A 20,288-nucleotide genomic window follows, 5' to 3' on the forward strand; every position below is an offset into this window, starting at 1 on the left:
GAGCTGCCTGACCTCTCCGGCTGTGACTTTCCTGTGCCCCGCTGTGGCCCAGCGTCCTGCGGGGATGCGCTCTCCCCTCCGCTGACCCCGCTCCCTGTAGGACCCGCGTGCTCAGCCCTAGGTGTTGGCTGCCTCCTCCGCCTCTCCGCCACGCCCTGTCCGTCTGTCTGTCAGGGGTGCTTGGTGCTTGCGCTGCGTGTAGGGGACGGAGCTGCCCGCTCCTCCGCCCTGGCTCCCGCTCGGGGTCCAGGGGGGGTGGGGGGTGGGGGGACTCCTCCACACTCTGCACGGTCCCTGCCAAAGCGACTCCCACTTCTGCCTGTTGCAGAAGCCGGAGGGCATTGTTTAGTAAAACTGGAATACATGAGTCACACTCCTATCACCACAGCCTGGTCACCTGTTTCATTTTTGCCTGTTTTCCTGTTTTGATCTGCAGTTTTTAACACTCCAGGGCAGACTGGCGATTCTCTTGGCCACATTTCCCCTGGTGGTGCTGTAACCGTGCAACTCAGACTTGGACTTGAACCCATGGTCTTTTAACTGAGATCACACGCCTGGTTTCAGGACTTAATGAAGCTCAGGTTCTTGATGTCTCATTGCAGAAAGAATTCAGTGAGAGACAAAGTGATAGGTAAGAAGTGGATTTATTTAGAGAGATACACGCTCCATAGACAGAGTGTGGGCCATCTCAGAAGGTGAGAAAGGCACCAGGGTATGTCAGTTTTTATAGGGGTGACTAATTTTACAGGCTAATGAGTGGGAGGAGTATTCCAGCTATTTTGGGGAAGGGGTGGGGATTTCCAGAAGTTGGGCCACCTCCCACTTTTTGACCTTTATGGTCGGCCTTGGAACTGTCATGGCACCTGTGGGTGTGTCATTTAGCTAATGTATGACAATGAGCGTATAATGAGGCTCAAGGGCTACTGGAAGTCGACTCGTCCGCCATCTTGGACCTATTTGGTTCTAATCAGCCTATATGTCACGTCCTCAGGCAGTGCCTTGCTTTTAAAGGTTGTGCCCTGTTCCCTTCCCTCCTGTTTCAGCATTGGTCACCATGGCTGAGACGTGTCGGCCCTCGGTGGGCTTCGATCTCGCCATGGCTGACTTCTGTCCGTGTCAGCCTGTGTCCTAAAGCAGGCAATGCCTGGCTCTGAGGGTGGTGGACAGACCGAAGGACAGGAGCAAGTCCCAATCTGCTCAGAGCCCTCAGGGGACCTCCCCCAGTCTGCGTAGAGGCCTTGAACCCAGCTTCGCCATGTTTAAGTCAGGAGGTTGTGATAAAATTGCTGAACCCTACACCACCAGCGCCCCCTGCAGAGGCCCACTCTCCTCAGATGGTCTCTTCTGGAACACTGGTTTCCCCAGTTAGACACCCCCTCCTGACCCCCATCGTCCTGCCAGCTGCTACTCTTTCTCTATTTTGTTCACAAGAATTTCTTGAGAGCCCATGAGATCCTAAGGCAAGAATTGCATTTTAAGATGTGTGTCCATAATTTTTTCAGCCAACAGTTTATCCAAATGAACATTTATCTTTCAAAATAGTGTGTTTGATGGAAAAGACTCTGACAAGTACAGGTTTCTGGTAACTGACTATACTGCTGAACTGAATGAATAAGCATTTTCAGAACTCTAATGGAAAACTGATGAACTCATAAAAGTGCTAACAAAAGATCAAGATGAAAAAAAATTAATTACATGGGACTGAGTGAACTGATGAGAATGATTATAATTTTTGTGACTTTCAGTTTGAATAAAAAAATAAAAAATAGTGTGTTTGGTGTATGTGTCCTTATTTCAACAAAAGACTACGGTGGTCCAGCATGTTCTAGGATTTCTCGGGGAGCATCTTCAGGCCAGGGCAGCTGTGTGTGGAAGCTTTCTGTGCTGGAAGATTATCCTCTTCTGTCGGGGAATTCCTTTTTTTGTGTAATAAGAAGAAAGCAATTTCTATCAGAAATGTTGTCTACAGTTTGAAGTTGGAATGGATTAAACTGAGAGGAAGCAAAAAATTCCTTTAAATGAGGAAAAAGGTCATTTGTTGGAAAAATAATGTCTTTAGATCACGTTTGGTTTTTTTGGTCCTAATTATGATTCCTTCCCCAATCATGGCCTGGATGGGAGGAGACAAAGAGGTGAATTGTTTTGCAGAAGGAAGTATTGAATACCTTCCCTCTGCCTGTGGGGGAGGAGGGGGGGGAAGGGTGGAAAGAGAGGGGGAGGAGGAGTCTGGAGGGAAAGGGGCCTGAGAATGGGGGGAAGCCAGGCCCAAGGACCCAGAGGCCAGAACATCCCTGGCAGTGAACCCTTAAGTCTGTAGGACACTGAAGACTAATATTCAAGTTGTTTCTAATTGTGTGCTGGGCTGAAAAATCCCACCTTTGATCCTAAACCTTTTATGCGTCAAATCTGCTTTGAGGAAATCAAGGAGCAGGAAGTCCCTAGAGCAGAGTGTGGAGAAAGGCACCATCTCCCCCTAGCCCTCAGCCCTGCAGAGGCCCTAGGAGATGGTGGGGCAGGGTCTGAGATGTTCAAAATATGTAGGAAAGGACAGAGGGCCATTCCACTTGGGAGCAAAGGAAAGGGTGGTTCCCAAAGGGGCAGGGGCCCCGGGCAATGAGAGGGCAGATGTTTGGGTTGCATTCAGGCCTCCGGAAGCTGGTGATGCGCGGGTTTGCAGCCTGCCTCTGGGCTCCAAGCATGTGGCCTTGATGGTGGGACATTGCCTTGGGCCTCAGATTGTTTTCTACGAAACACTGGTGACAACACTTAATTCGCTGGGTTGTTGCATGAGCTAAGAAGTATTAAAGAATATTTTTAAAAAGGTAAAATCATACATACATATATACATACATATCATACAAATAAAAAAGCAACACATTTTATGTAATCAATTAATGAGGAACCAGTGAGAGGCTACAAGGTAGTTTCAATGGGCACTAGATTCACAGAGATTCACGGTCTCTCCTGGACAAAATTCATGTGACCTGTGACCAGGAATCACACGTATTCTGTCAGTCCTGCGTGAACTAACTCAGTCTCCCCAGAACGGCAACCCCAGGTTGGTTGCAGGCACGCACCTCTTACAATCAGACAACCCTCTCCCTGGGTGACACCCAGAATGCCATGAAGGGACACTCAGTAATTTTTTTTTTTTCTGCGCAATAAAGTTTCTCACAATTTTTAGGGCCATAATCTTCACCCCCAATTCCTCTTGGTCACAAAACTACGGTCTCATTAGGTCTGGCCTGATTATTTACTTAGATGCAGTAAGAATGTTCATTAATTTACAGGCCTCCTTAAATTTACTGTGAGCCATCGAGTAACTGCCAAGGCCCTGGAATTAGCCTCTGTGGGAAGTTTTCATAATGAGTCTCAGCCTGGATTTTTTTTTTTATTGAAGTATAGTTGATTTCCAATGCTGTGTTAATTTCTGTTGTACAGCAAAGTGATTCAGTTATACATACATATACTTGCTTTTTTATATTATTTTCCATTATAGTTTATCACAGGATATTAAATATAGTTCCCTGTGCTATACAGTAGGACCTTGTTGTTTAACCATGCTACAGTCTATATCTAATAGTTTGCATCTGCTAATCCCAAACTCCCAAACCATCCCTCCCCCAACCCCCTCCCCCTTGGCAACCACAAGTCTGTTCTCTATGCCTGTGAGTCTGTTTCTCTTTCGTAGATAAGTTCATTTGTGTTATATTTTAGTTTCCACCTATAAGTGATATCACATGGTATTTGTCTTTCTCTGTCTGACTTACTTCGCTTGGTATGATAACCTCTAGGTCCATCCATGTTCCTACAAATTGCATTATTGCATTTTTTTTATGGCTGAGTAATATTCCATTGTATATATAGACCACATCTTCTTTATCTATTCTTCTGTCGATGGACATTTAGGATGCTTCCATGTCTTGGCTATTGTGAATAGTGCTACTATGAACATAGTGGTGTATATATCTTTTTGAATTACAGTTTTGTCTGGCTATATTGCTGGATCATATTGGAATATAATCCAGGCTGGGTTTTTCAAAGCCTCTATTATTTGCTGGGAAACAGACCCCAAGGAACTGTTGCCACCGGATGATTGGATATATTTCCTCTTTTCTCAAAGCTCCTCCGATTGGGGAATGCTCCTGCAGAGAGCGACCTTCCTCACCACCTGTGAGGCTGGGATGGGCTTTGTGGCATTGATTCTGTCTATAAAGTGGCTCATCACACCTGATTAAATGAGAATTGTCCCCAAGTATGACATCCCCAATGCACAGTCCAATTATATTCCAGGAGATAGGAGGACAGTTTCTCATTGAACATATGACAATAACTACATTTCCATGAAAAGTTCAGGGAACTAAGCAAGAGTCTCTGAATCCTGGAGTTGAGGGGGTCAGTGATAATTGGATGAAAATGTTTCTTTTCATGCCCAGCTATGAACTGTTTAGCAGCTAAAAACAATGCCCGTTTTCAATCTGAGGTGGTTCTACTCAGTACATAGGTCATCAGACCTGTACAAGATGTTTAGTGTACCATATATGGGTAAAAACTGGAAACAACCTAAATGTTTACCAACAAAAAATGATTAAAGTGTAGTCACATGATGGAATATACAGACAGGAAAAAGAATAAGCAAGAACTATATAGACCAATACAGAGTTATCTCAAAAACAATGTCTACCACCCTCTCCCCAAAAAAGTAAACTGCAAGAGGAGAGTTATGATTCCAATTTTAGGAAAATTGAAAGCTTGCAAAAAACTATGCCATATATTGCTAATGGATATCCATATATAACAAAGTGTTTAAAAATGCATGGGAGTAACATATATCAAATTCAGTTGAATAAGTACCGCTGAGGAGGGAGGAATGTGGGGAGGGGTTATCCAGGGACTTAAGTCATCTCTGGAAAAAAAAATGTCTCTTTTCAATTTACAAAAGCAAAGTGAATTAAATTGTAGGTTAAGAAGGAAGAGAAAGGCCTCGTCACAGATCTATAAATGAAAAAGGTGAAAGCAATGTCAGGAATATTCCAAAAAAACCTCCCCAAAAACCCACAATAAAATGGCCTCATTCAATCCTAAGTAATTAATTCTTGTTCCTTGCACTCTGGGTCAACAGTCTGCTTTCAAGAAGGGTCTCCTCTGAACATAGAGACCTAGAAATCCTGATCTAGGGGTTGGTGTGGTCTGATGGCTGTGCAGGGAAGGTCAGCTCACCAGTCTGTCCCCAGGAGGTGGTTCCATGAGGCGTCAGTGGTCTTTTCACGGGACCCTCAGGCTGCTCTTCACTGCCAAAGACAAAGCATCCGGTCTGTAGCTGATAGCAGAACTTCCAGACCAACAGCAGAGTAAACTAAAGATTAATTTTGTCGATGACAAAAGCTGTGGTTCATTTATGACAGCAACTAGCAATGCAAAAATGGAGGAGAGTAAAAATCTCTATTGGGAAACAACTATTTCATAAGAGTTTTGATCAGTGTTTCCCTGAAGGTAAAATGAATTATGAAAAGCAAGGTCACTGACAAACCTTCAGGGCCTTCTCATAAGGCATAAAATGTTGGGAATATTTATATTGATGACATTTACCAACTTAACCTACGGAAGGCTGAGGGGCTCCTCTGATGTTTCAGCTCCTGCAGTGCAGCTCTGATGAAGGAATGTGGAACCCATTAAACAAACAATTCCTTCTAGCATCTCACTCTCTTGTTTCATAAGGTGAGAGAACAAATCTTTGTGAGTTTCCAGGGCCCCTCTGAGAAGTTTCAAAGAATGTTTTAAAGATATCTGAAAGTTTTATTGTACTGTTTCTGTATTTAGGATCTGATCTTGGGACGGAGAAATCAAAAGAGTTGTCAGAGAGGATCTGGGCATGTGATTAAGAGAATATCAGGCACTGAGAAACAATTCTTGCTCTCCTACTTGGGAATAATAAAAAAATTGTGAAGCCAACATAGAAGGTGGGATGATTCTGAAGAGCTGCATCTCTTTCCCAAGTGAGGCTTTGTGTGTGTTTTGTTTGTTCATAATCAAGGACATCATAAAGTCAACATAAAGCACAGTAATTTTTATGGTAAGATCCAGACTATCTGTTATCTGGGCAGGTTACATGCAAGGTAAAGAGTCACCTTTCATATTGTAGACAAAGGCGCTAGTCAGTAAACAAAGGCAGCAAGTTCGTCAATTGTGAGTGAACTTGGCCAATTTTTTAAAATTTAATTTTCATTTTATATTGGAGTATAGTTGATTTACAATATTGTGTTAGTTTCAGGTGTACAGCAAAGTGATTCAGTTATACATATACATATATCCATTCTTTTTCAGATTCTTTTCCCATATAGGTTACTACAGAGTATTGAGCAGAGTTCCCTGTGCTATACAGTAGGTCCTTGCTGATTATCTATTTTCTATATAGCAGTATGTACATGTTAATCCCAGACTCCTAATTTATCCCTCCCCACCACCTTTCCCCTTTGGTAACCATAAGTTTGTTTCCTATGTCTGTGAGTCTGTTTCTGTTTTGTAAATAAGTTCATTTGTATCATTTTTAAAAATTCCACATATGTGATATTATATGATATTTGTCTTTGTCTGACTTGCTTCACTTAGTATGATTATCTCTAGGTCTATCCGTGTTGCTGCAAATGGCACGATTTAATTCTTTTTTATGGCTGAGTAATGTTCCATTGTATATATGTATCACATCTTTATCCATTCCTCTGTCAATGGACATTTAGGTTGCTTCCACATCCTGGCTATTGTAAATAGTGCTGCTGTGAACATTGGGGTGCATGTATCTTTTCAAATTATGGTTTTCTCTGGATATATGTCAAGGGGTGGGGTTGTTGGATCATATGGTAGTTCTACTTTAAACATGTTTCATGATTTCTTTTCAGAATCAGGTACTCTAAACCAAGACAAATAAAATTTACTTGTTCAGTTTTGTCCCTCACTGTGCTCTTTCACATTCTGGAAGAAAACTGCCCTTTGCTGCCTCACAAAACAAAAGCACATCTACAGTTGTATTTCTTTGTTACAATTGCTTTGTGTATAACATCAACCACCCATATTAGTGATAACTTTTATCCAAAGTAACTAACTTGTATTTTACAGAAAAAACTGGGGAGATGGGTGGAAAACTGAGAACTTTCCTGCACAAACCTGTGAGCTGACCAGCAGGGCACATAAGTCCACGGGCACACACCTCCCTTACTCCTTCTCCTTTTTTTTTTTTTTTTAATTTTTTTACTGGGGTATAGTTGATTTACAATGTTGTGTTAGTTTCAGGTGTACAGCAAAGTGATTCTGTTATACAAATACATATACCCACTCTTTTTTAGATTCTTTTCCCATATAGGTTATTACAGAGTATTGAGTAGAGTTACCTGTGCTGTACAGTAGGTCCTTATTAGTTATCTATTTTATATACAGTAGTATGCATATGTCAGTCCCAATCTTCCAATTTATCCCTCCCCTCCCTTACCCCCCCAGTAACCATAAGTTTATTTTCTACATCTGTAACTATTTTGGTTTCGTAGATAAGTTTGTTTGTGTCATATTTTAGATTCCACTTATAAGCGATATCATATTATATTTGTCTTTCTCTGCCTGACTTACTTCACTAATTATGAGAATCTCTAGGTCCACTGATGTTCCTGCAAATGGCATTATTTTGTTCTTTTTTATGGCTGCCTTACTCCTTCTTCAAGTGGAAAATGTGAATACATTTGTTAACATGACTCCCACACAGAGCCTTTCTGTAGCATATAAAAATAAGAAGCAAAAGTACATAGAGTTAAAATTATGCTTAGTAATTTTTTTTCAGTATTCTATCTTAGAAATTACCTATGTAGCCAATGATTATCCATTTTCGCTCCATTCAATATCAGTTTAAAATTTCCAGGATCTGAAGATCTTGGAACTTGACCTCATCTGATACACTACAAAACATGTAAGTTTGTCTGAATAATGATTCAATTTCGAGTAACAGCAATTTACAGTTTTCATAATTGGAATATTACATAAGAGTAATGTTAGCCTTTTGGTCAGTAAGCTATTTAAGAAGTTCAGTGAATTATTCTTTCCGTGAGAAATCAAACCAAATAAAATGTACACTTGCATTATACTGAACACTGACAAATCAAGGAAAAGACCTACCTGTTTTTTAAAACGAAAATTATTAAGCTAACCTGATTTACCTTACTTATGTGAACTTGGATTTATAAAATATTTCTAGGATAGCAATATCTTTATGAAGGATATTTTATTCAAATACATTGAAAGTATCACCACTTAGGAATATTAGATTTATATATTGCTTAATTTTTTTTCTGTAAACAAATCAGAACAGAGTTTCTTTAAGATATAATAATCTAATATAATATATTAACATTTTATGCTCGTACACCAAGAGGTCAAGGTCTTTTTCCATAATAGACCCACAGACACATGAATACATAGATACATAGAGAGATTTGTCTTCAGTTTTACAAGTTCAGTCACAGGCCAAAAGTAAAGACAAAATCTGACCAATCCCAGATCTCAAAGAGCTGGTCTTCCCAGTGGGCACTAAATTCTTAATTGACTTGAGCTCAAAACAGACAAACAAACAAACAAAAAAGGACCAAAAATGTATTAAAGATACATGCACCTCAATGTTCATAGCAGCATTATTTACAATTGCCAAGGTGTGGAAGCAACAGAAGAATGGATGGGGAAGATGTGGTATATATACACAATGGAATACTCCTCAGCCATAAAAAAGAATAACATTTTGCCATTTGCAGCAACATGGATGGGCTTGGAGGCCATTATGCTAAATGAAATACTTAAATCAGAGAAAGACAAATGCTGTCTGATATCACTTATATGTGGAATCTAAAAAATACAACAAAGTAGTGAATAAAACAAAAAGAAGCAGACTCATAGAGAATGAACTAGTGGGTTACCAATGGGGAGGGGCAATATAGGAGTGGAGGGAAAAAAGGGTTATTATGAGAGTATACAAAATCATACGTGTGAAACTTTTGAAAATTGTAAAGCACTATAGAATTTAAAGTATTGTTCATTCAATTAAAAAAAAGTTAAATAAAAAAGCACTAACAAGGTGGATTTTCTGTTGTCTCTCACCAGAAGGGACTAGATCTCTATCATCCACCTACAGAGATCACCAAATGCTCAGACCATAAAACCAAATTCCCAACCACTGTTGCCAAGAATGGAGAATAACTTATCAGTCATGCATGAACCAGAAACAAAAACATAAACACAGATTCAGTAAAGATTATAAAAATAGAAGTAGAGAAACAAAGAATGGATCAAGTCAAAGTTCTGTTGCTGATTGGGACTCACCCTGGGGCTAGAATAACCGTGTCTTAGCTCAGCAGCCCAGGAAGTGCCCCTCTCCAGCACACAGTTTACCTGACTCTGTTTGGTGAATCCACCATGTATCTCAGTGCGACCTCTGAGACTGCTAAAGGATAATTTTCCAAGAGGTGAAATCATGACTCTCACACAAATATAAAATGAATACCTGTCAAAGATTTTATTTAACTACAAATTAATGAGCGCCAGTTCAAATGATAAATGGATTTACAGAGATTTATATTCTCCATTGGATAAAACCCATTTGTGTGGCTGTGAACATCTTTGGCATTACTAGGACAGAAAACACCCGCATCACCATCAACGCTCTGCAAGTTAATTTCTGTCTCTTCAGAGTTGCCAAATGGAACCCCCTCCCCGCAAAAAAAAAAAAAAAAAAAAAGACAGCCCAAGGCGTGCATCACCATAGAATCAGACAGCTCCTGGAGGGTCCGCTAGCCACCAGCCAGAATTCCATGGTAAGGATACCTTGGAATCTTTTTTTTCCCATTCCAGAGTCTTTTGCGTGACAGAAGGATGCAGGAAGTGCACCTGCCACAGAGGAGAGGCCAGCTAAATGGCAACTACTGGTCAGTCCAGTCATCAGGAGTCACCAGGGGCTTAGAGATATTTTCAAGCCAGGAAGGAGCTATGGCCCCAGGATGTCGTACATACTTGGCTTCTGCCTTGGCTCCTCTGAGTTGACTTCTTTCTTCCTGGGGAAAGAGATTGAGGGTGGGTCTAGGAGAGGGTGAAAGTGGAGGCAGTGGAATTAATTAAACAAACCTCAGTTAAAAATCAAAGTCTGGACAGGCCTGAAGGGGGAGCTCTCACACCTTGCCTTGCATCCTCAGTCGCTTCCAAACAGGACGAGACCTATGCCTTACACCTTGGGCAGGAAGGTGTTGCCTACTTTACTATCCAGCAGGAAGAAGAAAACTTCTGTCCACCCTACAACAGCTCAGCCAATCAGAGACTGTAGCATTCCAAACAGTGAGAAGCCTTCATCCTTTGGACTCTCAGCTTCCTCCAGTGGACTTTGTATCAAACCAAACTTGGGTCCCCTTGCCTGTGTGCAGTAAAGCCAATATACTGACACTGGGCTGTGGTGAAGGAAAGTGCAGTGTTTATTGCAGGGCGTCCAGCAAGGAGTCCAGGGAGCTAGTGCTCAAAACACCTGGACTCCCTGATGGCTTTCAGGGAAACGTTTTTAAAGACAGGGTGAGGGAAGGGGGTTGTGGGGTGTGTGATCAGCTCGTGGACCTTCTTCTGATTGGTTGGTGGTGAGGTAATTGGGAGTCAACATCATCAACTTTCTGGTTCCAACTTTCTGGGGTCTACATGCTTGTAGGCGTCAATCATAAAATTAACTTCTTCCACCTGATGAGGGTTTCAGTGTCTGCAAAACAGCTCAAAGGACATGGCTCAGAATATTATCTATAGCCCTTGAGGAGGAACTAAAGGTCTTTGACTTTGTTTAATGGCTAAAGTATTATTGTTTTGTCTTGCTTGACTGTTTTCCTTTCCGCATTTTCTCACTTCTCTGATTAAATTTAGTCTTTGGAACTTGGGGAAGGCTTAGGAGGCTAACTTTTTTTACACACAAGAGGCAGGCGGAGGACATGGGTGAGAGGGGTCTGATCCAGGAAGGCCCCTAGGGTCCTGCTCAGTTACAGACTCTGGTTATTTCAGCCCCTCCCAACTCCCCTCTTTTCCCTATAAAAGCAAGATCTCCTTCCTTGTTCTCTGGATTTGCCTATTGTCCATCATAGTTGGCATGTCCTTCATTGCAATTCCTCTGGCTACTCTTGAATAAACTCGCCTTTTCTGGTGAGATAACTGACTATTATATTATTAAAGTTGACTAGGGGGACACCAGCTAAGGACCTGGGCTTGCTGGCTTCCTGCAGGGATGTGTAGCTACCGCCTCTATTCCCCCAGTTTTTCTGGAAAGTTGCACAGAATATTAACAAATAAAATTTTATCTTAAATGTGTTGGAGGAGTCTGCACAGGACTGAATACTGTAATAATTAAAAAAAAATGCATATACTACTTTTCTTCTTACAGAATTGAGCTGAAAAGTTTTTAACAACCAAAATGGCACAACAGTGACCAATGAGCCCCTGTGCCGACCAATGAGAATGGATGTGAGCTGCAAAAGCAATAGTTCGGTTTGGTCAGACCAGTTCCTTCCTGTGAATTTCAGCCGGTTCGTGACAGAAAAGTCAGAAAATGCCCCAAAGGAACCCAGCCTCAGTTAATATTTTGTGTCTATAATTTGAGGTCTTTCTATTTGTCGACTGAAAAAAAAATGCACAACCTAAAATTTGCTCTGAAGAAGTAAGGGAGGGGCCAGGATCTATAGGAGTTTTTGCAACAAAGACCAGGTAGTCAGAACATCAAAAGATTACTGTTAATTAAAAAAACCCAGACATCTCAAGTTAGTGAATTTAGCGCTTTTCTACATATGGGAAGATGCAAGAGTCTGGGCTCATTGAAATCATTCCTTTGATAGACACCTCAGCTATCTGGGGCCAGTATCCTGTGCTTTCTCATCCTGGGTCTCCTCAGGGTGCATCGTTGGGAGTGGCTGCAGCGGCTGACTGCTAGATGGTGGGCATCTGTTTCTATCCTGAGTTCCCTCAGGGCTCACCATTGGGGGTGGCTGTAATGTGATGGCTTGATGGCTGCAACACCCTTTGTTTACTGATAGGTCAGGCAACATCTTTTCATTCACATATTTATCTATATTTTACTACATCTATACTTTTAAGTATGGATTAACAGTATCTGTTATATTGCAATTAAAATCAATCAGCTACATGCATATGTGAAACACCCTTCTTAAGTCTGATGATTATCTAAAGGCTGTGTGGATCTAGTGTCATTCACTAATGTTTTCTCCTGCTGTTGGACTCTAACAAACTTCATGTCTGTAACATATTCTCTGTTTACATCCTTATTTATTTCCTCAGAATACATTTTTGCTCCCCCAACACTCTCCCGGCACCAGTTCCTCCCGGGCTGGGGACCTGTTCTTTCAACATGTGTTTCCATCCCTTAGTGCTGTTCTTTACCCTCAGCCTGGGGACAGTGGGGCCCTCTGGGGTACTTGGGTTCTTGCATTCTCACTCTTGTTCTGGTCTCTGTGCAGGAGGCTCTGCATGCAAGGCTGGGGTTTAAAGCCCACCCTCCATGCTGTGTGCATTCAGGCCTGCCCTGCTGGTGCTGGGAGCCTCCTTCTCTCCCCTTCTTTCACTCTGCAGTCCCCACCCCTCCCCCATAAGTCTTGCAATGACTGATCAGTCCTTCCATTACGGAGTAGCTGCTGCAGGTGGCCCTGTGCTCCTCTGTGTTACTTTAATAAGACCTCATCAGTCTTTGACAGCTCCCTTGCTTTCTTTTTTCTTTTTTGTATTTATTTGTTTATTCTTTTTCTTTTTGTTAAATTGAAGTATAGTTGCTTTACAGTGTTGTGTTATTTTCTGGTGTACAGCAGAGTGATTTTTTTCCACTCTTTATTATGAAAAATTTCAAGCAGAACAGTAAACAGAATGGTATAACAAAACTCCATGTATCCATTACCTAGATTGAATCATTGTTAACATTTTTTTATACTTACTTTTTTTGGCACAAGTATTTTAAAGTCAATTACAGATATTGTGACATTTCAATGTGAATCTTTTTTAAAAGTGACATCTACCTACACAGACACAAAGCTATCATCACACCTAAGAAAATCAGCAAAAATTTCCTAATATCATCTTATACCCAAAACATGTTTAAATTCCCCCCATTTATACCCCCCCAAATATCTTACAGTTGGTTTGTTCAAACAAAGATCCAATCAAGAACCACTCGTTGCATGCAGTTGCAGTGACGTCTAGGTATCTTGTAATCTAGATATTGCACTGTCCAAAATGGTAGGCATTGGCCACATGCGGCTATCTGAATTAACTGAAAATAAATAAATAATAAAAATGAAATAACATAAAAAATGCAGCTCTTAAGTCTTACCAGCCACACTTTCGGTGCTTAACAGTCACACCTACCCGATAGAACATTTCCATCATCACAGAAAATTCTACTGGGCACTGCTTGTCTAGAACATTCCCCTTGTTCACTCTGACATCTTTTTATATATAATATTCACCTGTTGAAGGGATCTGGCCAGTTGTTACATAGAATACCCACCTTCTGGATCTGTCTGATTATTTCTTCGTGGTGTCATTTAATTTGTTCCTCTACCCCCTGTTTTGCCTATAAACTCCAAGTCAGAGCTAAAAACTCAATTAAATTTAATTCTTAGAATCAACAGGGAGAGCATCAATTGTTGCATGAGGGTCAGGGGTGATTTTCCTACAAAGTGTGTGCTGGCAGTATTGTGGCGTGATCAGGTGCTCTTCCCTTCATTCTGAACTTGTCCAGTACAGTCATGCACTGTCCTAGCCTCGTGGTTTTGATATTCAAATTGTGTTACTCTACTGCACATAGGAATTTTCCAGAGTCACCGTTATAAAATTTTCCAAAGTCACATCTATAAAATTTTGCCCCTTCTACAAGACCTTAATTTGGCTCAGCGGTATCCAAGCATCAGTGAAACAGAACAGCAAGCTACCTGACCGCCAGGAGACAGGCTCCCACGGCAGAGAGAGGTGCCTGAGTGGGGATGAGGGTCATACACGACAAGCCCAGCAATGACCATTCTCATGGTGGCAACTCCAGCTGCTTCATGTGTGCTCATAACACTAGGATCTCGAAGGGATTTTTAAAAATACCTCATTTAAGGAACTAAGATAAACAAAAATCAAAATTTTTAAGAGAAACCACAGGACAGGATTTTTTGTTATTTATTTGGAATCTTCACTTCTAAAAATTATTAAAATGACTTGAAAAGTAGAACTCATAAGGGAAAGTCACTATAAAGGTTCAAACCAGTACAGGGGACTGATTGAATAAACTGTGCTCACTGACTTATTTCTTTGCCGTATCAGTATATAGAGATATTTCTAATTATAGCTGCTCAGTACTCCTTTGTGTGGTGGAAACACAGTTTATAATTGTAAACCAGGTTTTATTTAAGATAAGATGAAATAATGTTATTTTTATAATTCTTAGCTTTATTTTCCAAAATACATCTAACTAGAATCTTTTCCCCCTAATATTTCCTCTAAACTTTAGTCTCTGCTTTACGCAGATTCACTTTTAGGGACTTTTTTTGGATGCCAGTAGTTTTGAGTAACAGCCTGAGTGCTCACACTTTTACAAGTAAGAATTCTAAAAAATTCCCTTTGAAAATGAAAGCAGAAAAATTCCTTTTGAAAGCGAAGCCAAAGCCCTAAATTTTTTTGCTTCTTGGTCACGGCCAAGTGGCCACGCTGGGCCATTTCCCCCATGACTCATGCATGTCCTCTGCTGGGTGCCTGTTTCCATTGTGAGCTCTGCTCTTGCCAGCTGTGTCCCTGGGCAGTGCCTTGGCTTCCTGTCTGTCAAATGGGGGTAACACTGGTCTCCCGGGCGGTAGTGAGGATTAAATGAGCTGGTGCTGCTGACCCAGAGCAGCTGTGGGCTGGCCCTGAGAGGCCCTGGGTGAAGCCAGCTCCCCAAGTAAGACATGCTGGGTATACCATCCTTCCAGGGCTTCCTCTAGCAAACAAATCCCACTGAAGGAATTTCCAAAGCAGGTTAACTAGGGCTGCAGGGCTCTGGACAGCTGTGGGAAGGGCCACAGCGATGGTCACTAGAGCCCAGGAAGACTAAATGGTCTGAGCAAAGAGAGGGTATTTGAAGAGGTTGTTTTGGTGGATAAATTTTTTAAAATTAATTTTATTGAAGTATAGTTGATTTACAATGTTGTGTTGATTTCTGCTGTACAGCAAAGTGATTCAGTTATACATACATACATACAACCTTTTTCACATTCTTTTCCATTATGGTTTGTCACAGGATATTGAATATAGTTCCCTGTGCTATACAGTAGGACCTTGTTGTTTATCTGTCCTATATATAACAGTTTGCATCTGCTAATCCCAAACTCCCAATCCACCCCTCCCCCTGCCCCCCTTGGCAACCACAAGTCTGTTCTGTATGTCTGTGAGTTGGTTTCTGTTTTATAGATAAATTCATTCATGTCATAGTTTAGATTCCACATATAAGAGATCTCATATGGTATTTGTCTTTCTCTGTCTCACTTACTTCACTTAGTATGATAATCTCTAGGTCCATCCATGTAGCTGCAAATGGCATTATTTCATTCTTTTTTATGGCTGAGTAATATTCCATTGTATATATGTACCACATCTTCTTTATCCATTCCTCTGTCGATGGACACGTAGGTTGCTTCCATGTCTTGGCTACTGTAAATAGTGCTGCTATGAATGTTGGGGTGCATGTATCTTTTTGAATTATGGTTTTCTCTGGATATATACCCAGGAGTAGGATTGCTAGATGATATGGCAACTCTATTTTTATTCTTTTGAGGAATCTCCATACTGTTTTCCACAGTGGCTGCACCAATTTACATTTTGGTGGGTAAATACTTCTTTAACTTCCAAGCAATATTACAGTTCTTTAGGCAAAGGAGTGAGCCTGACTCTGGCCTCATTCCAGCCCCACTGGAGGCCATGGCCTTGAGTGAACGCGCTCCCTGGGAGCTGCTATAAGGTGCAGTGACCGTTCATATGCAGATGACTAGCCATTTCTCTTTACCTCCAGCCCAGACCTTTCCTCTGAGCTTTAAACATAAATTTCCAGCTGCCTACCTGGCTGTTGTTATGGATTTCTCAAAGGCACCTCAGATCTAGCCCAGCACATAAGAAAAAATGCAGGGCTTGAGGCCCTGCAAACCTTCTCCTCCTTCAGTGAGAGGCATGCTTTCCATCCAGAAGTGGGGAGTCATTTTTACCTCCTTCCTCTTCCTCCTCCTGCCTTCCAGAACCAATCTTAACCAAGTCTAATCAGTTTCTGCTCTATTGCCAGCCTGTCTGCACTCTTGTCCCATTTCTGTCCCCTGCAATCTTCCAAAACTATGGATCTCCTTACATCACCCCTCTGCAAACAGTACCTCAGTAGCTGCCCATTGCTCTCGCCTTTAGAAACCACAGCCCCTAACAGGGCCTTCAAGGCCGGATGTGGTCTGACCCTCGCCGACCGCTCCTGCCTTATCTTGTCCCATTCTCTGCGCTGACTCAAGTTCCACTGAGGAAAATGGACTTGGCCAAGAAGGGAGTTAATTAGCCTTGTGGAACACAGACCTCAGGAGAAGAGGATTTGCCTGGTTGATTATCACAAATCTACCACTTGGAAAACAGGAGGGCTGCCATTTGTGGGAACATGGGATTTTGACAGACTAACCTGGCTCATTGAGCTGCCATTGCCTCCTTTTTCTGGTTTGCAAAACCCAGGAGCCATATATTGGTGCCTTAGGGTGTGTTTGTGGATTGACATCTGTGACGGTTCTGACCTGGTTTGGCAGTCTGTTGGCTTTAAGTTGTTCCTTGAACCTGGATAGTAGTGGACATATCTTCAAATACCAGCTCCTTTGTTTAATAGTTCTAGGACCTTGAGTAGGATCATAACCTCCCTGACCCTCAGTCTCTTCAACTATAAAACAGAAATAATTCTACCTGTTCTGTTTGCCCCAAACAGTTGCTCTGAGGCTCAAAGAACCCATGCAGACATTGTGTATGGATAAGGTGACCCACATAGGTTATTGGTCCAAGCTGGGCCAGCTTTGAGAGTGGCAGGGTGTGTTATTCATAACTACAGAGGGACAGTAGTACAAATGGGGCAGTGCTGAGCAAACTGGGACTCCTGGTGACCCCGAGTATGGAGGGCGACCTTTCTGCACACTTCGGCCTTTGCTCTGCCAGATGATGACAGCGGGGCAGGTGAGTAGGGCTGCCATGCCTGGAATGAGTTTATAAATTGACATGTGCTTTAGGCCCCCATGGAGATTATTTCCACTCTTCGGGGAATCCAAGATAAACAGTGGATTTGTTTTTGGAAGCTCCTAAATTTCTCACTATGGTTCTGCTACTGTGTCTGGCTGATTACAAATATTAGCTCTTTGAAGGGAAAGCCTTCATATCAGGACAAGCACTGCATCCGCGAGCGGGGAATCCTTGCATAAGCTCCTGCAATCACTGGCTTGGACCCAGTCCTTTCTCTTCTCTTTAATCTTTGCATCTTCTCCACTTCTCTCTCTCTCTCTCTCTGCCTTTGTCTCTGTGTCTCTCTTCTTTCTCTCTGGTCTCCTCTCCTCTCCTCTCCCAAGACCGTCTTCATTGTTCATGGTTCAGGTTGATTTGTCATCTCTCTTGCACAAAACATGGCAGGGAATGGCTTGGTCTAGAGCCCCCTCCATTGGAAGGTCCAAGAAGGTTACTTTGGGGGCAGGGCTGGCACTAGGGTCAGGGAATGAGGGAGTTGCCTTGGGTGCAGAATTTAAAATGGCACCCAAAAATCTCAGGAATCAAGATATATATTATGTTAATGCAATGTTAAAAAAAAATTACAGGACTTCCCTGGTGGCATGGTTGTTGGGAGTCTGCCTGCCAGTGCAGGGGACGTGGGTTCGAGCCCTGGTCCAGGAGGACCCCACATGCCGTGGAGTAGCTGAGCCTGTGACCGACAACTACTGAGCCTGCGTGCTGCAACTGCTGAAGCCTGTGCTCCACAGCAGGAGAAGCGACTGCAATGAGAGGCCCGCACACGGCAACGAAGAGTGGCCCCCACTCGCCGCAACTGGAGAAAGCCCGCGCACAGCAACAAAGACCCAACACAGCCAAAAAAATAATAATAATAAAAAAAAATTAAAGAAAAATTAGGGTCAAATTTTCAAGATGAACCAAAAATAACAAAATTTTAAATAAAAAGACAGGATCATTGCCAAATCATACTGGAGCTTAAGGCAAAAAGAAAAATCAGTAATATTGATGCTGTCTTTAACGGAAAATTTGATATTTTGTGTATCATGGATTTTTTGGTTGTTTTTTGCATTAACTCTGTCACGGGGAGAGGGGGCTCTACAGTTGAAACTCCACAGGCACTCCCTCACCCCGCTACTCTTGAAGGTGTCTCAGTAGAAGGGCTGGGTCCAGGAGTGAACCACCCACTTCGTGCCACAAAGTGCAGAGGGAGAGCAAGGACAAGACAGAGTTCCCGCGGGGGCTGTAGAGGGGGAGAAGGCCTGTCCTTTAAGCTGGAGGCAGGGGACAGGGCAGCTGCAGGCATGGGAGGGCCCAGCGCTCCCTCTGGGCTGCGTAAGAAGAGGGACTGCAGGCTATTTTTTTTTAATTAATTAATTAATTAATTAATTTTATTTTTGGCTGTGTTGGGTCTTCGTTTCTGTGCGAGGGCTTTCTCTAGTTGCGGCGAGCGGGGGCCACTCTTCATCGCGGTGTGCGGGCCTCTCACTATGGCGGCCTCTCTGGTTGCGGAGCACAGGCTCCAGACGCGCGGGCTCAGTAGTTGTGGCTCACGGGCCCAGTGGACTGCAGGCTATTTGTGAGAAGACTTGGATTTCATGCCGTGCGCGTGGAGACTGAAGGCCTTGAGGCACTGGGTTGCCTGCACTCAGGAGCGCCCGCCCTCAGAGAACGGGACGCGCTGGCCGGTCAGGAGCCCCCAGGCCAGCTGGGGAAGCAGGGTCTGGGGGCACATCCACCCCACAGCCCCCTTTGTGGGGATACAGAGCTGTCCTCTCACTTACACTCCCTCAAGCGCTAAAATCTGTGCTAGAACTTTCCGCAGGCCGAGGCTGTGGTGAATTCTGGAGATCCAGGGCCACTGCTTCTGGGATCTTTCCCTCCGGGGGAAAGAGGGACTCTGGAGGGACTCAGAGCCTCTGCTGGCACGGCTGTTCTGTGAATTAGAATGAGATTCCCTGAGGCGGAGGGCAGCGGAAGGCCCCCCGCACGGTGGCTGATGTGAGCAGAGTGGTGCCTGCCCCCCGCCCCTCGGAAAGCACCGTAAGCAGACAGGTTAGGGGGTCCCTGGAGAAAGAGAACCCCGCATGGCTTTCTTGACATAAGGGAAGCCATTTTGGCTTAAGCCATTTTGGGATCTAAGCCTGGCCACAAAGTTTGCCCGTGAACAGGTCTCAGTAATTAATGATCTTAAGGGGACAAAGGAATGCAGGAACAGAGAAAAGATAGTCAAACCATCGAGCAGTGGTAAAGCAGAGCCCTAGTTTCTCCTCAAGGACTATACATAATAATAGATCTTTGAGTTCTTCAGGAATCAAGGTCCCCACCCAGGTGGAGGATGGAATGGTGATATTGACCCTCCTGACTTCAATCAACTAAAGCTTGGACTCTGTCAACCTTTGCTCCAGTTCTATGCTGAATTCTCCTCTGCTCAAGCCCCTTCATGAATATGCATGTTCCCTTAGCTTAAAACTTCCCCAATTTTGCTGTCTGGGGAGACACTGCTTTGGGAAAGATCCCCGGCGCTCTCCTTACTTGCTGCAAGTAATCATAAATACTTCCTTCTCCTGAGCTTTGGCTTGGTTGTGTCTATTGGTTCGACACCCACCAAGAGGCGAACTCAGTTTTCGGGTAACAGCACCTTGGGGCAGAGTGTGGTCTGTCCTGACATGGGCTGGACGTTGCCATGCAGATGGGTCTGGTAAGGGTCCCAGGTCATCAGGTCACTGGGGCTTCAGCCTGGGGTGGCGTCCAGCCCAAAGCGCCCCTGGACAGAGCAGCCTGCCGGGGTGTGGGTGAGGAGTAGGGCCTGTCTGTCCCTGCGTCCTTCCCCATGGCAGTCCTGCAGGGCCCCGTCGTCCAGCCCTGGTTGTGCGTCAGGAGGGACGGAGGCTGCTCCTATTGTGTTTGCGGCCCCCTCTGAAGCTGCCCTGCAGGTCCTCAGAACTCCCTTGTTGGCCCTAGGAGCCCCCCTCCCCCTGCCCAGGACCGCCTTG

The sequence above is a fragment of the Balaenoptera physalus genome (assembly GCF_965194825.1).
Source record: "Balaenoptera physalus genome assembly, chromosome: 6".
NCBI lineage: Eukaryota > Metazoa > Chordata > Mammalia > Artiodactyla > Balaenopteridae > Balaenoptera > Balaenoptera physalus.